Source organism: Telmatherina bonti (assembly GCF_933228915.1).
Source record: "Telmatherina bonti genome assembly, chromosome: 9".
Classification (NCBI taxonomy): Eukaryota; Metazoa; Chordata; class Actinopteri; order Atheriniformes; family Telmatherinidae; genus Telmatherina; species Telmatherina bonti.
The window spans coordinates 19,634,031-19,651,337 of record NC_136627.1 but is presented as its reverse complement, the minus strand read 5'-3'; the positions used below and the strand labels follow the sequence as shown (position 1 = coordinate 19,651,337).

General features: G+C 40.2%; 1 protein-coding gene across 1 annotated transcript in view; it reads left to right on the top strand.

Annotated features, from left to right (window-relative positions):
• pdgfd (platelet derived growth factor d) overlaps positions 1-17,307 on the top strand; it is a gene marked incomplete at its 3' end in the record, with an annotated part of 62,004 nt that overhangs the window by 16,290 nt on the left and 28,407 nt on the right. The window lies entirely within an intron of this gene.

Genomic DNA, 17,307 nt, shown 5'->3' with positions numbered 1-17,307 from the left:
TTTTTCTTAACATTTACCTATATAATCTTGGAAATATCTCTGGCATGCTGGTAGCTCTGATGCTCTTCAAGCTATTCCAAACCAAACCTTTTTCCAAGCAAAAATAATACACTTAGTGTTGCCTTTCTGCATGCAAGGGCTTAGTGCTTGCAGCTAAATTTGTCTTTGTGTCACAAAAAAAAGGAAACAATGAGGAGAAACAGTATGCTCATGCTTTGCTCTCCTACTGGAAGAGGAGGAAAAAAAATAAAACAGCCTCTGCTGCTGAGTAGATGGAGCTTATCTAATCAAGCAACATCCAACTATATTGTTATCCGCAATCTTACTCTATATTCTGCTTTATATAAGTTAAAAAGCTGACATACCCAACAGGCCAACTTAGCTTTTCCTGCAACATAAAAACACCTGTTTCAGAGCATGGTTACACTCACTGCATGGAAGTTAAGAAATATTGTATCGGCTATCAGAAGGACACAAGCAGAATGTCTGAGATTTAGTTCAAGGAATTTCAAGAGTCACAAAGAGACAAAATTATAAGAAGTCTAAATAACCACAGAGAAGCTAATCAATGCAAAATGGCCTCATTTAGACAAAATGACAAGGAACAAAACAACCCTAAATGAACTTATATAAACTTACTTTTAGGTGACTAAACAACCAAAAGAGATACATAATGACAACAATAAACCAAAATGATTACATGGATAAAAACATTGTTTTGTTTTTTTTTTTGTTTTTTTTCTATTTTTGTTTTATAATTAAATGTAAAGCTCTGTCCTTTTAACCAGCAAGATCCACGGCTCAACACCGTGGGTTGACTGGTTTAATGAAAAATGTGGATGAGCGTAGGGATGAGGTTATGGCAGCATTTGAAGGTTCTCTGAGGGTGTTGCATTAGCAAAGGCTGGGAGGAGGTTCAGTGTGGGGGTTCCATCTCAGGGTGTCAGTGACCCAAGCCAACTCAAGACCCCTGTAGAAGGTACCTGAAAAAGGGGAAACCAGTGAATGTTATGAATATGGACAAGACAGAGTTGAGCTAGGCTTAAGGATGATGTATGAAGAGAATTGGATGGAAGAGGGAGAGAGCAGGATGGATGAATGGGTATATAACTGAGGGAGAGGGAAGATGGATGGATGGATGTGGAGGGAGAGGATGGATGGATAAGAGAAGAAAGGAAGGATAAATGGGTAAGAGAGGGAGACTGAAGAGGATGAACGAATAAGGGAGATGGAGGATGGATGAAGGTGAAAGGATCCAATGAGAAATGTGTGAGGGAAGGCGGTGAGGATGCAGGGATGGATGGATGAACGAGAGAGGGTTTCCTACTTCTCATTTAGTTCATAAAATCTAAAGCTTGTCTAAAGTCTGGTTTTAAATATTTGTTTTACCGTACCTTATTTATTTTTTTTGTCATTTGTTGTCAAGCTGTTAATACTTCTACAATCCTACCCATTAAAACATTAGACCAGCATTGGTGCTACATTTTGTAGCTGCTTATTTGCTGTTTTTAGCAGCACCTGAATGCACTTAAATCTAAACTATGCAATCTTGTTGTATTGCTGAAGCTAAAAAGTCCCTTATTTTTGACAGGATACTGTAACTTTTGTTAAGGTAGCAAATTGTTTTTGTTCTGTCTATTATCAATGCAGAATTGTTCATCCCTGCAATGGGATGCATCTTACAGTCGGAAACTTTCACTTCTCCACATTGTTTCCTTCAAAGACAAAAGATGTGTGTGTGTTTTATTTTGTGCACAAAGCTGTGAATATCCCTGTGTGTATGGGTGTTTAAAAATCAGGGCTAATTGATTGTCCTCATCAGCCCTGCTGTTCAGACTGCAGTAGCTGTCAGCAGGGTCCAACTGGCTCTCTAACAAGCCTCACAAATGTACTTCACACACTTACCAGCACACGAAATATTACATTAACTCTTAATACAGACACCTTCACAAATACACATTCACACATGTTGGAAGCTTAGGAGATCTATAAAAAGGCATGCACATGGTGTGACTGTCCCAGATGATTTGTATGACATTTACCAGTTTGAGTGACAGATGTTTGGGATATGCAATAAGAATCCCCCTCGTCATTTTGACAGCACAACACAAACCCAGCCCGACTTTAATCCTAAAATTTAATCTTCTGTTTGTTTTACAGGAAAAGTTTGTGTTATAAATAGTGCAGATGCAATCCTAAAGAACGATACCATGAAAGATAAAGTGATGCAAGGCGGCACTCTTCATCAAGCCACGCATACTGCAGAAACACATGCGCTCACAGGGGGAGGATATTGTTGACAAAGTCTCAGTAAATAAGCTCCATCACATTGGAGGAGGTTACACAGGGACAAACCGCTCTCATCATTTCCTCCTCTCTGCCCTGCCCCTCCCTCAAACCCTCCTTTCACTCTGTTGTTACAAGTCGAGCTGGATTCCAACAGCCGGCCTGCCTCCTACTTTCTCTCCACCTTGCTAACAAGGATAACTTCCCCTCCTTGCTATATCTGCACATCTTCCTGTCTTCCTTGTCTTATGTTCTTATAATGTTTCTTTTTTACCCTTGTCAGCAAGATGAAGCATTTCTTTATACTGTATATTTCTGTATGTTGTACCTGTATATTGCAAAAATCTGTTCCCCAGTTCTCCTGATAGGAATTTGTGTATGACAGCCTGAGCATGCTTTTGTCAGTTATATTTGTGAAAAAAATCCGCTATGCTTGTCAGATTATATTAAAGTTACTTACAGGATTAGATAAAAACAAGCACCACAATCTTTTAAAACATAGAAACAACTTGGGCTCAAGAGTTATAGAAATATTGATCGATTTATTAATAAACAATGTAGTTGTGCATGCTGTCGAGGCAGGGAAGAACCTATAAGAAAAGCAGCTTGCATAAATTAGAGATTGTTGTAGCTAACTGGTGTGCTGTGATGAATTCTTGCAGCAGCAAAAGTGTTGACCCTGAAATACGCTTTAATCTGCATTGATTATGCATTTTCATACTTTTCCTAATTTGCACAGCGATGCAATCTTCTACCTATGTGTTTTATGAGAAAACAGCAAGCATCCATCTGCATATGTGTGCCACTTCCGCATTCATGTGTCAAGGCTGCCAAAGTAGTTCAAACACAGCATCTCCACTGACCTGTCCTCAGTGCTGACTCAGTGGGAGTTGCTCCCCTCTGCATTATTCAGTGAGCTGAGCCAAGGTGTTAAACAGGACCACATCGCAGCAGAGGACGGCAGCTTGCTAAGTGGACTGGCACAAGCTGAGGAGAATGTAGATGTTACCTTTTGTGAGATGCAGAGATTTGCCTGTGGAAACAAAAGCAAAGCTTCCGTTTACTCTCATTTCAACTTTGATTTCAGGATGTTTGAATTCAAAGAACGGACTGATTTTCTTTTTCAAAGTTTGATGAGCACTTTATCCCACAGTTAGAAGAAGATTCTGCAGGTTTATTGCAACTATGAAATCGTCTAAAAGAGTGCAGTTTAATTTGTGTTTGGCATTTTTTGTAGGGCTGTGACGGCATGCTTTTGTCCCGATTCGATTCAATTCTGATTTTTTTTAGGTGCCGATTCGATTTAAATTGCGATTCTCACAATTCTTCGATATTGCTGATTTTTGTAGATTAAAAACAAAAAAATGTTCAAAACTTTTTTTTATTGCTAGTTATTTTTCTTGATTTTAATGAGAAAAAAACAACACAGTGGCCAGACTATCATTCTGCTGCTATAATCCCCAAGAAGACAAGAAAAAAAGATTAATAAAAACAATAAGAATGACAAAAAATATTATAATGGATTATTTTTATTTATTTGAAAAAAAATGGATTTTTTGTTTAAAAAAAAAAAAAAATCCATTTAAAAATTGTGAAGCAAAAAATCCCAATATTCGATTTTTCAATTCAATTTTCCCACACCTAGTTTTTTGTGTTATTAGGCCCGAGCACCTTGGCGGTGCGAAGGCCTATTGTATTTCTAGCGTTTATTAGGCCCGAGCACCTTGGCGGTGCGAAGGCCTATTGTAATTGCAGTGTTTATTATTATTATTAGGGTCCGAGCCATACGAAGTATGGCAAGGCCCTATTGTTATTGTAATGTTTATTATTAGGGTCCGAGCCATACGAAGTATGGCAGGGCCCTATTGTTATTGTAATGTTTATTATTATTTTTTTTTTTTTTTTCCTCAGCACAACTCACTCAATTTTGACCCCCTTAGACCCCGTGAAAAGTTGCGAAACTTGGCACACACCTCAGTCCCCCAGAATAGCGATATTCTGGGGTCCGTGTGCACGCCAATGTAAAAATGCCTCGACGGCGCCCCCTAGAAACGCCAAAGATGGAAAATAAAATGGGGTGTCAAAAGTCTACTTTCACGTAGGACAACGAAATTCGGTACACATGTCTACCACCTCAAGACGACCAAAAAAGTCGTCTACTTAGAGCTAGGGCTACGAAATTCGGCGCACATGTGTATCAACCCAAGACAAGCAAAAAACTTCATTGTGCAGCCGTTACCATGGCAACAGGGTGTCCGCCATCTTGGAAAAAAACCTTCTCGCCATTAAACACGGTTTGCTTATATCTTCGCACAAATTCATGCGATGTGCACCAAAACTGTAAATATTAATATTTGGTAGGTCCTTAACACATTATAGAATGTATTGTGGGGGGGGCACGTTTTGGGGGTGGCCCCTAGGGGCCCGATTGTCTACTTTCACCTATGGCTACGAAATTCGGCACACATGTCTAACAACCCAAGGTGAGTAAAAAAGTGCATTGACCACCTGTTACCATGGCAACGGGGTGTCCGCCATCTTGGCATTTACGCCCATTTAGCACTGTATGTGCATTGTTTTTTTCACAAACTAGTTTTGGATTCGTGCCTTTTACTTCACATCCACCCGGAAGCTTTGTGGCGAGTTCGGGTGGAGGGTTCGGCACGAGGCGAGGACCCGATGGATGCCGCTTGCGGCTTTAATTATTATTATTCTCCTAATAAATGAATTGCTTTTTTGGAGGCCTGAACGTGCTCGAAAACTCACCAAATTTTGCGTACCCCCCCAATGGAATGTGAAAAATTTGATATTTTGAGGTGCTCCAGAATGTTTGGGCGAAACTGAACGAGAGCGCCACCTTTTAACGAACTTGTCCTAGAGCTTTTATCCCACTGAGCCACAAATTGCTCAGGATGTTCAGGAGACATGTGTGATTAAATGTTGTGTTATTTCTTCTAATAGGAGACTTAGTTTACGAGGGGCGGGGCCTCAAAGTTTGATGTCTCGCCATGAAAAATTAAACGGATATAACTCCCACATAAAGCAACATTTCTGCACCAAATTTGCTAGATATGATGGCAGTCCCCTCCTACAGAGTTCTATATGTCAATATTTTGATTATGAAATAGCCACACCCCCTGGACGTCAAAAGTGTTGTTTTTTGCTCACACACCCATAACTCTGGCTTGGTGGACACCACATGGCCCAAATTCACTCAGGCACCACAAAACATGTTGGTGAAGAGATCTGGTAAAGGACGTTGCTCTACGCTGCACGGCGTGCCCGTGACGCCATGGCGAAGTTCCATGCGGCGGCGTGACATCATAAATCACTATAAAATTGTCAATTTTGATCTGATCAGCCTAAAACTTATGGGCATTAATAAGGGATCAGTCCTGAACAGATTAATGTGACCATTGCTGGTGTAGACCTAAGCCCCGCCCACCTATAACAGGAAGTGGTTTTTTGCACGTTTGAGGGTCATGCTTCTAAGCAAATGGTCCCAAACACTTGAGACTCCTCCAAAACATGTCAAACCCTTTCATGATGCCACAATAAAAACCTCAAGTCGCTACGCTAAACGGGACATGGCGAATGGCGGTCCAACGCCATGAAACAGGAAGTACCTGTGACCAAGCCATGGAACCTTGGACCGCCACCAAACTTGCCATGACTAATGACAGTAAGGCCCTGAACTAAGCCCCATTGAAACATTATGGAATAAATGGAGCATGTCTCCATAGCGCCCCCTACAAACTTTCAATCAATCAGCCCCGCCCACTACATGGACCGACATGGATAAAATTCAGCACAGTTGGAGAACCTTCCAATACCTTCATAAAAGTCTCTTGGACATATGGGCTAAATTCAACAGGAAGTCGGCCATTTTGAAAAAGGTGCCATTTTTGGGGTCATTTCTTTGCCATGCATTTTAAACAACTCCTCCTAGGGACATTGTCCAACTGACACCCAACTTGCACAGGATGCTCAGGAGGCATGTGTGATTTGAAGTTGTGTTATTTCTTCTAATAGAAGATTTAGTTTAGGAGGGGCGGGCCCTCAAAGTTTTATGTCTCATTAACAAAGACTTATTGATAAAACTCCCACATAAAACAACATATCAGCACAGGAATCGACACATTTGATGCCAGTCCCATGATGAACAAAATATACAATGCAATAATATGACTATGAACTAGCCCCACCCCTTGGCAACAACAAGTGTCTGATATCATGAACCAGGAAGTACCTGTAACAAAGCCATGAAATTGTTGATCTTCACCATACTTGCCATGAGTCATGACAGTTATGTCCTTAATAGAGTAAAATTACAATATAGTGGAGAAGATAGTAAATGGCTCTATAGCGCCCCCTCCAATATTTTAATTAATCAGCCCCGCCCACTACATTGACTGATATGGATATGTTTCGGGAAACTTGTAGACCCTCCCAGTACCTTCAAAAAAGTCTCTTGGACATATGGGCTAAATCAAACAGGAAGTCGGCCATTTTGAAAAGGGTGCCATTTTTGGGGTCATTTCTGTCATTTTCTTTGCCATGCATTTTGAGGAAGTTCTGCTAAGAATTTTATCTAACTTTAACCCAAATGAGTCAGGATGCTCAAGAGGCATGTGTGATTAAAAGTTGTGCTATTTCTTTTAATAGGGGATATCATTTAGGAGAGGCAGGGCAGCAAAGCAGCTGTGATGCAATGAAAAGGAAAACTGACATAACTCCCACAAAAAACAACCAACCTGCACCAAATTTGCTACAGATGATGCCAGTCATATCCTTCACATTTGTGCATGTCAATAATTAGATAATAAATTAGCCCCGCCCCTTGGTGACAGGAAGTGACCGTTCATAAGGCCTTAACGGCCTGAAGTGCAGTCTGGCTGTACTTTAGATTGAGAGAGGCATGGGAAGGATGTTGGCAGGGGAGGCGGTGGCATTATGCCGAATGGCGCCATGGTGTGAGGGCCTATATCACTGCTTGCGGTTTAAATTTTTTTTAATAATCTTTTCTGGTCTTTCTGACCCATGAGTAGATGAGTTATAATCACAAGGCTCAGTTGTCATTCATTAGATCCCAAACTACCTCAAAGTCATCAAACTTTTTTAAAGCTGTGCTTCCAGAAATATTAATGACATTTTTTTTTTTTTTTTTTTTGCAAATCTAAAGAAACATTTACAATTGGTTCTGTCCAACATGAGGTCTGGTTAGATGGAACAAGGTACATAATAAACATAAATCTTTCATTTTCACCATGATACCTTTTGCTGCTGTTGATCTGTACACCTCATGACATAAATATGTCATTACACATCTTCAGAAGTTGAGCTGAAGCAAAAAGTCAGACAAAAATAACATTGCTGGTTATCAATTTAAATGAACTCAAATATACTTAATTTACCCAAAGCGTATAAATGCTCCAAAAACTTTAAACTTTAAAAAACCCCGATGTTACACCCAATCTGGCAGACAGCAGCCCTTGCCTCCCCTTTATAACCATTAAGCTAATTTGTCCCTGTGAACGATGTTGAGTCACAGTCGCATGAGAGGCACTTGTAAAAGTTAAGTGGATGCAAATGCTAATCAAAGGAGCGAAAGGACCACTGAAACCTGCTGGTGGGGCTGGAAGGACCAGCTGAAAAGCCACAGCGTCAAAGAGCCTTTCAGAAGCTTTGTGACTCACGCTTCTCTCTTCTATTTGCTTTGGAAGAGAAGAAAAAAAAAAAAACTAGACAATAAAGAATTTGCATAAATGAGTCTGAAACATTACCACAAAGCAAGTGGAAAACTCACACAAACATCAGTTTTACTTCACCAATGTGAACAAAGTCGTCAGTATTGTTCCTTTTTATGAATCAGCGTGCTCTTCAGTGCAGCCTGTGCAGTGTTAGATGTGTACTGGTAAATTAGACATGCCTTATTCTTTTCACAGTAAAACGTTGGAGATTTCCTGCCTTCCTGCTGCCTCTACTCCGTCCATCCTTATCTTCTCTGTCCTTCCATCTGAGTTGCTTCCCTTTCAGTCTCTTTTTTTCTCTAACCTCTGCCCTTCTCTACCTCATTCCATCACTGCCCCCTAATATTTCTCTCTCCTCCTTGCCATCATCCTTCATCCTCTGTCCCATTCTTGTTTCTCATCCTGTCTTCGCCTTCGTTTTTCTCATTCTGCGCATTCCACTTTTTGCTTACGTTTTCAGCCTGTGAGGATTTCCACTCTGAGTTATGTGTAGTCCACTAGCTCAGTAAACATGGCTCTGGTCCTGTCTTGGTCTGTTTGTCTAACCTCCCATGTCTGTGTCACAGGGCATGCTTTTGTTTCAGCATCAAAGGAACATTCGCACATTCTCACACACAGATTCGCACACACAGCTGCGCTTTCACAAAATCGGCAAAATCCCCAAACAGAGGTATGCGCGCACCCTTAACGCCCACGTAGCACGCAAAGTCTCTCTCATGCACCCGCTCACATGCTGACGCTGTCACACCGAAAACATCCACCCACACAGACACACACAGAGGGTGTTACCCCTTTTATGAGCGGTGAATGCAAAGAGACAAACACCCCCACGGTGTTTTGGATTGTACTAAAATTGTCCCCAGGCAGGGGGGCTGTAAGGACAAGTGGTAGGTCATGATGAACTTTTATCTTTATTGCTCTGAATATAAGGAGGGGAAAAAAAGAAGGAAAATGAGACATTTCAAAGCCATTTATAGGACATCAGCTAACCTTTTTAGACAAATAAGGGATTTCTTTAAGTGCCTGTTATGCACATAGATCAATGATTCCAGCTAAGCAGAAGATGCCTGTAGGTCTTGTAATGGCTTTGTAAATGAAGTGAAAGAAAGCCGATTTTCACCTTGTAGAACTGTTACAAAGGCAAAAATAGATGCATAGGAAAGTTCTGCAGGCATGAGTGGTGGTTCACCATCTGTATGCAGGAATCTGTGCACCACGGTGTCTTTTCTTTTTTCTTTTTGATTCTTTTTTTTTAAAACATGGGGTGATTTTTTCCTCTCTTTTTTTTTTTTTTTTTTACTTCATTTATTATGGTAAAGGTATCTTGTAATTTTGGGATTTGTGTGTGACGTGGTGTCATAAAGCAAAGCTGTACGTTAGCAGGCTGGAAACCAAAGTTTTCAACTGCAGTTTTACAGCCAGAAGGCATTCAGGGAAATTTGGGCTTGGGAATTTGAATAATGAATGTCAAGGTGCATACATTTCCCTACTTTTTTTCCTAGCTGTTTTCTGTTTTGAAACTCAACCTTTAAAAGACACAATTGGTCATAAAATTCTTACATTACTTAAGTTTGAAACAAATCAAGACCGAATTCATATTTCTTTCCATCAAACCACAATTTGATGCTCATCAAGCAAATGTGTTGTGTCCAGCTGAAGGCACATAATGCATGTGTTCTTCTCTATAGGCCTGCTGTTCTCTATAATTCATGAATATGTACAACCCAGCTGCCTCAGCACATCAGATGATTTCAACCTTCTAAATGTGTCGGGCACTCACACACAGCCTTTCTTATTTAGAGTGAAGAATCACCAGTCCTGCCTATGCTTTGGCTCTTTCTTCATCCTGCATCGGGTTATCTCTTCAGTTCAAAATTCCCCACACTTTCACACCCAGCTAAATAATAGTCTTTATGCATCAAAGCTGAAGATGGAAACTGATTTGTTTCAGCTGAAAAGTTAATGATTATTTAAAAGGAGAGAGGAAAGGCGGAAATATGCAGCATGTCTTTAATGCCTGACTGCCCATTGAAATCAGTTTTATTGGCTCCCTCAACATTATAAAAATGAGTCTGTGTTAGTTACTCTTTAAATAAACTCGTGAAAAAGAAAAACCAAACTTTGGAATTTCTGTTGTGGTCAAGGGGTGGAAACAGAAGTAGGAAGATGGTGCAGGAAGAAGGAAACAGTGGAAGTGAAGAAGTGCAAGAAAAGAGATGCGGAGTGAAAGTCGATGCTGACCAAAGCTGACACCCCTTGGCATGCAGTGTTCACCCCTAGGGTGTATGAGTGTGTGTGTGTGTGTGTGTGTGTGTGTGTGTGTGTGTGTGTGCATGAGTGTATGTCTTTTTTTTTTTCATGCCTCTATGCTTGTGTGAGCGTGACTGAGAAACAGGGAAGAATATTTAAAGCTGATTTGTCATGAGAGAGTGGCAAAACAGTGGAGCCAGCATAGGCTTTGATAAGCAGCACAGCGATGCATAAAGGCACACATACACACACACACACACACACACACATATATAGGTATAGGCCTTGAGCTAACATTTAGCTAGATGGAAAAGGCTTTGGTTATTTCTCAAGGGTGAAAATACTCTGAGGACGAAAGGAAAGTGTTCCACATCCACAGCCAATACACACTTCCTCGTACACAAACACCGACCCATATACAGTGACAAACAGATGTACACATATAAATCCACTGCTCCCACAATCAGTGTAATAAACGCACATGCATACACACATGGTTGCTGTGTTTAGCCTCAGTATCACTGCTAATTGGAAATGATTTACACTCTGTTACCAAACAGATAAATAAACTATTCAGCAGACAACTTTGGCCAATGAGTCAATACCAATAATAATGGTAAGATAGGAATAGTTTTACACAGCAGTTACTAGGTGTTTTTATGGTTGATTTATAAGATATCAGTACTTAGATACCTTTTTCAGTCCTCCCTTAAGTTAAAGCCATCTGCAGCTCACATAGTTGAGTCAGTGATCGAGTGCTGCATGCAAAATACTGAGCAGCATGCTGGCTGCTTTATTATAAATGCTTCCATGCTGCCTTGTTCTGGCTTTGTAATGTCCTTTTAGTCATTATGAAATCACCCAGCAACTAGAAACAAAGTGAGAAATTCCTAGCTTTCCTTTGCCGAGGTGAAATCGGAGTTTTGGTGTCAGTGCAGTTTCTCAGGAAAAGATGAATTCCATAATCTTACTTGTTTCTTTCAAAGCTGCTAAAAAAAAAAACGAGGGAGGATTAGTCAATGAAAACAAACTTTGAGCCGCCCTACATCTTTTTTCTAAACTGAGAAAAAACATGTTAAGTCACAACATGTAAAGATGCAGCTGGTGCTGTCTTTGAACAGCGCCATACATTTTCTTTATGCTAAACTATGAAAAATATCCATTTTTGAATATTGTTGAAATCATTTGCCTTTTATGTAATCTTCCAGTGAACATAACAAGACTATTTTCTAACCATTCACTCATTTATTCATTCATTCATTCATTCATTCATTCATTTTCTTAACCACTGAATCCAATTAAGGGTCGTGGGAAAGCTGGAGCCTGTCCCAGCAATCATTGTGTGAGAGGCAGGGAACACCCTGGACAGGTTGCCAGTCCATTGCAGGGCAGCTTTCCATTTAGATGTGTGAGATTCCAGTTTGAATGGACACTGACTGTGCCACCAGTTGAAAAAAAAAGTGCTCTGCCACATCAGACAAGATCATTTTGCATATATGAGCAAATGTTTTGTAAAAAGAGCTCAGTTTTGGTGTGTGTCTTGAATTTGGAGGAAACATTTCTAATAAGCTACACAATGCTGAGGATTGAAAATCCAGTTGAGCTGCTTTTTTATAACCAAGTGTCAGAAAAAGAGTAAATTCATAATTGGATGGGAAGTCGTTCCATCTTTTAGTTATACATTAGATAAAGTATGTCACTTACCTCATCCTAAATCATGTCTACTTGTTAAAAAAAAAAGAGATATAATATTTTGCCCTGATATTCCTGTTTACTTCAGAAAAACAAAAAAAGCCACCAGGACTCCAAACAGCAGCAACACATTTCTCTGTGAAGTCTTTACTGCTAAAAATAAAGTTTTTATTAGTTTTCTGTCAGATTGTGTTAGGTTTGTAAGAATGCGTAGATCAGAGGTGTCCAGCTCCGGTCCTCGAGGGCCAGAATCCTGCAGATTTTCTATGTATCCCTGCTCAAACACACCTGATTCAAATTAATTAGTAGTAGAGCTTAATTTGTGCACGTCATTGGCTGTTTGATCCATTTAGTGGAAGCTAGATGTGTTGGAACAGGAATACATGGGAAACCTGCAGGACAGCAGCCCTCGAGGACCGACTTTGGACACCCCTGGCGTAGATGGAAGTCAGGCAGGATGTCCTAGACAGGATGTATGCATTGCTTTTGTATACGAATTGTCCCGTGGGACTGTGTCTCTGAGTGGGAATATATCAACTGTCAGTCAAAATAAAAAGTTGGGTTTGCACAGAAGTGGGACTTGTATTAAAGAAGTGAGGTCTTAACACATGGCAGTTGTGTGCACATTGGCAAATTTCCCACACCTCTCGTTTAAGACTGAAATTGTGAAGGTTTATATGAAGTAATTATTATCAAGTCTTTATTTGTGACTTCAGCATTCTTGAACAAGAGCTATTTTTCAGTCTTTGATGCATCATGTTGCTGGGTGATTAGAGTGTGATTGGCACTTGAATCAGAAATAGATCTGGGAGCCATGAAGAACATCACACCCTGGCACTGGAGGTGGGAGAGACACGTTTAATTAGTGAGAATTTACCCGCGCACACACACGCAGCATCAGGAACTTTTCTTTTCAAACCAGGCACGTCAATAAACTTGCTTTTAACTGCCCACAACACACACAAACTCTTCACAAGTCACGCAGCATCATTGTCACAGTTACTTTAGTACGAGATCAGGAGATGAAAGTTTAATTACCAGAGTCAGATACTTAATGTTTGTGCTTGTTTTTACACAGATAACAGAGAACGCTTGAGTCTACATATGGGATGCGAGTCAGATGGTCAGTGATATTACAGATATATTTATATATATTTTTTTATTCTCGGAGACTGCAGAACATTGACTTTATATCAAGTTTTGGAGAGAAGGCCAGATGATAATCAGCTGGAATTCAAAGGTCCTGTGAGACATGTTTTAATGAGACCGATTTTTTAAGTTTCATGGCTTTGATGAGAAGATTTACAGTACAGATGCATGCTCTTTGATCTAGCTTTGGAAATGGTCAGAAGAAAATGCAAAGCGACCCTGTTTCAAGTTTGGGTTGTTATTTCAGATAAGATAAAAACAAATGCAATGATATTTAAAATGTCTAAAGTATATATTTAGAGCAATTAATACCAAGAGGATGACCTAGAGGATACTGAATAAAAAGAAAAGGTGTTACCATTTAGAAAAGATTTTCACAAGTTAAATTGTAATAATTCTAAATTATGTTTTATTATTAATATGTAGGCTTTGTATGTTCATATACACACATATATATATATATATATATATATATATATATATATATATATATATGTGTGTGTGTGTGTGTGTGTGTGTGTGTGTGTGTGTGTGTGCGCGTGTGTATAGGCATTTTGCCTTTTTAAAGCAGAACTACTGAACTTTGGCAAGTTTTCACGTTTTGGCACTTTTTCCTTCTGTCTCATCTCCGAGCTCTCTCCAGCCAGTAAAAGTCAGTAATGATGATTTATGTCTGATTTAAAGAGACATTACTAAAAGAAGAAAATAACATCAGCACATAATAATTACCACGGAACTGAAATCAGTAAAAATTCTGTGATAATAATCTTGTCAGTTAGGGAGCGCCACTGATTGTGAGTCAATTTCACCTGCTGTTATAGAAATGGAAGTTAAGACCATCTGAAATGAGGAGCAATTAACAAGACATTCCTCGATAAGGAAGGGTTCTGTAGATTGTGACCATAGACTATTTCCCTTCTTAATCAGTTCTGGTCATGTTTACATTTTGCCAGTGCCCTCACCAGTAGAAGTAACACAAGGCGCTGTCTGCAACCCACAGACGTTGCCCAGGTAGTGTAGCTCATCTAGGATGTGCTATACTACCTGGAGGGGTGTGGAGGAGGTTTGCCGTGTCTCCCCACACAGTGTTGAGAACATGGAGGAGATACTAGGAGACAGGACAGTTTACCAGAATACATTGAGGTGACTGTTGGAGCCCAGCTACCCAGCAGCAGGGCCGCTATCTGCGCCTATGTGTAAGGAGGAACAGGAGAAGCCCTGCCAGAGCCCTACAAAATTATCTCCAGCAGCCCACTGATTTGCATGTTTCTGCTCAAACTGTGGTGGAAACATCCAAAATCAGGGACTGTGCTGTAGTCCAAAACCGTTCAGCCCGCTTGTCATTTGCCAGACAACACCAGAACTGGCAGATGTGCCTTTGGCCCACGGTGCTCCTAATGGACGACAGCAGGTTCACACTGAGCACATGAGACTGATGTGAGAGAATCTGGTGACGTCCTGCAACATCCACCAGTGTGACCAGATTTGCAGTGAGTCAGTGATGATGTGGGGAGATATATGTTTTGAGGATAGCACAGACCTCCATGTGCTTGCCAGAGGTACCCTGACTGCCATTAGGTACCAGGATGAGATCATCAGACCCATTATAAGATCTTAGGCTGCTGCAGTAGGACCTGTATTCTTTCTGATGCATGACAATACTCGGCCTCATGTGGCTGGAGTGTGTCAGTGCAATGAAGGCATTGATGCAATGGACTGGCCTATGCGCTCACCAGACCTGCATCCAATCGAGCGGCTCTGGAACATCATGTCTCGTTCAAAGTTCACACTACAGATTGATCCGTTCACTTTTATGTTGATGGGGACTCTGAATCCAGACTTCCATTAATGTTTTTTAGTTCCACTGATCATTCTTATGTCCACCATGTCATGAATGAAGATTTTAATTCATCAGGATGCTAGATGTGTTTGATGTTTAATGTTCCCCTTATCTCTTTGCATTTGAGTATTACTTTCGTGTTGACCTTATTGAATCCTTCAGAAAACTAATTAGATCGGATGCATCAAAATAATGCCTTAAACTGCAGGCTAATAAAGCCACTAAGTTAAATATTTAACTCTCACTGAAATCACAGGGAGAACATGAGATGGATCTTTGAAGCACTAGTAACCTTTATTCTGACCTTCAGTGTAGAAAATAACAAACTCAGGTTGCAGGAAGTGGGTGTGGGTGGAATGCAATAGAAGTGCATAAATCATTCACCACAGGTTATTACAGTAATACACGATCACATTTCTATCAAATTTTGGTCATGTTAACTTTCAGGTTCAAACGCAGTTTGCTGCAAAGTGCAGTTAAACTAAGCAGCATCAGTGATGTAATATATCCATATTTTATTCTATGCCCCCAGAGTTTCCTCAGGATTCAGCTTAATCCTTTTGTTCATGAGTCCTGCCCCATAAGTCTAGCTGTCAGTTAAAATGTAGCAATCGCTGTCAATTCTCCTTGCTGATACTTAACAGGAACTTCTCTCCTAATCATTAGACCATTTGCATTAATTTGCAATAGTGTCACTGACATCACTGCATGATTTATAATAAGGTCAATGATGTGACTGTGCTTCAGCCTCCTAAAGAGACTGGTACTGCTCAGGCATATTTGCATATTTTCTCAATTGGGTTTCCTCCTTCTTCTTAATGCTCACACAGACACACACATACCTGTGCACGAAGATGGGTGCAATTATGATAAAGGGTATGCATACACACACATGCACGTGCACGCACTCTAAACTCTATGCTTTACCTTTGAGCTGTTCGGTGGCATAAATGGGGACAAACAGGCACTGCTAACTTTATTTGCAAATACTTAGTTTGCTTGCCCTCAGTTTGCTTATTAAAAGGTATGTAGACTATCAGATGACCATGCTGGTTTCAAGGAAATTGTAACAGTGATATGTGCATTAACACAAATGGCTTCATGAGCAATATTGTAAGTCACACACAGTCAGAAGTGTTTCCCCCTGAGACATTAGTGGGGAAAGTTCCTTGCACGTAAGCACTTTCATGACTGAATGGGCCCACATAGTCAAGACCTCTGATCAGCAGAGTGGAACAATTCCATTACAAACAAATTCACCACCATCACACATGTGCCTGGAACAGTTGGACTTTCTTATAAGCAAAAACCCTTCAAACTAAAAATGACATGATTTCCACTCTTTATTGCTGTTAGAAATATAGTATTGGGTGCAGAAATAACAGCAGAATGACCAAAGCAAGAATTAATCTGCATAGATGAAGAGGAAGGGGAGTTCAGATGGAGCAGAAATTAAGCAAAGTTTGCAGTCTAGAGGTGGAGGAGAAGGCCAAAGTTTCATCATCATCTCTCAGGGGTGCAGGCTGTGGTGCCTTCATTATGCATTCAGCTCTCTTGCAAAAAGCACACACACCTCAGAAAATACAGCCCTGTCAGCCTACTTCAGCTCACATCTTGACTTTCTCAGTAAATGTGTGTGTTTGTGTGTGTGGTATCATTCATGTGGAGGTAGTTAATTGCCTTTAAAATGTAATAAAATTGCATCTACAATGGTTAGTGAGGGCTAGTGTGCATTTTTGGTGATTATGAGTAGCAACAAGCATTTATTATGTTTTAAACACAATCTTGAAACATAAGATTGTATCATTTTATATAAACCAGTCAGTAACATCTTACCGCTCCTGAAGGGAACTACTGACACATGAACAGCTTCCACATTAATTGATTTTTTCGCTTGCAATCATGTCATTTAAACAGGAAGTCACCCAAAGTTTGTTTCTAGAATTGTTTGAGATTGTTCATTTGCCCATTGGTTTGGCTGTATTTAGGCTGCATTTTGGCAGTGGTGAAGTGTCCTTGACTGAAAGGATCAATACGGTTTTCGATAGTTGTTGCAAAGCAAAACACAACTGCAACCCCAGCCTGGGTAAAGAAAGGTATGAAATGTGGTTTCTTAGCCTGGTCACAATGCGGGGCAACGACAGCAGTAGACCTGTGCACAATATTGAAGCATTTAGTTTGATGGTTGAAGTGTTGCTTTAGTTATAGCATGATATAAGAAAGGACAGAGGAGAGTGGACAGTTAAAACTGATACTTCTGAAAAATGTTAGTGTCATGTTGAATGATTTCTGACAAAAAGGCCCAAGTTTACTCATAACTTATCCAATGGAAAACACTGA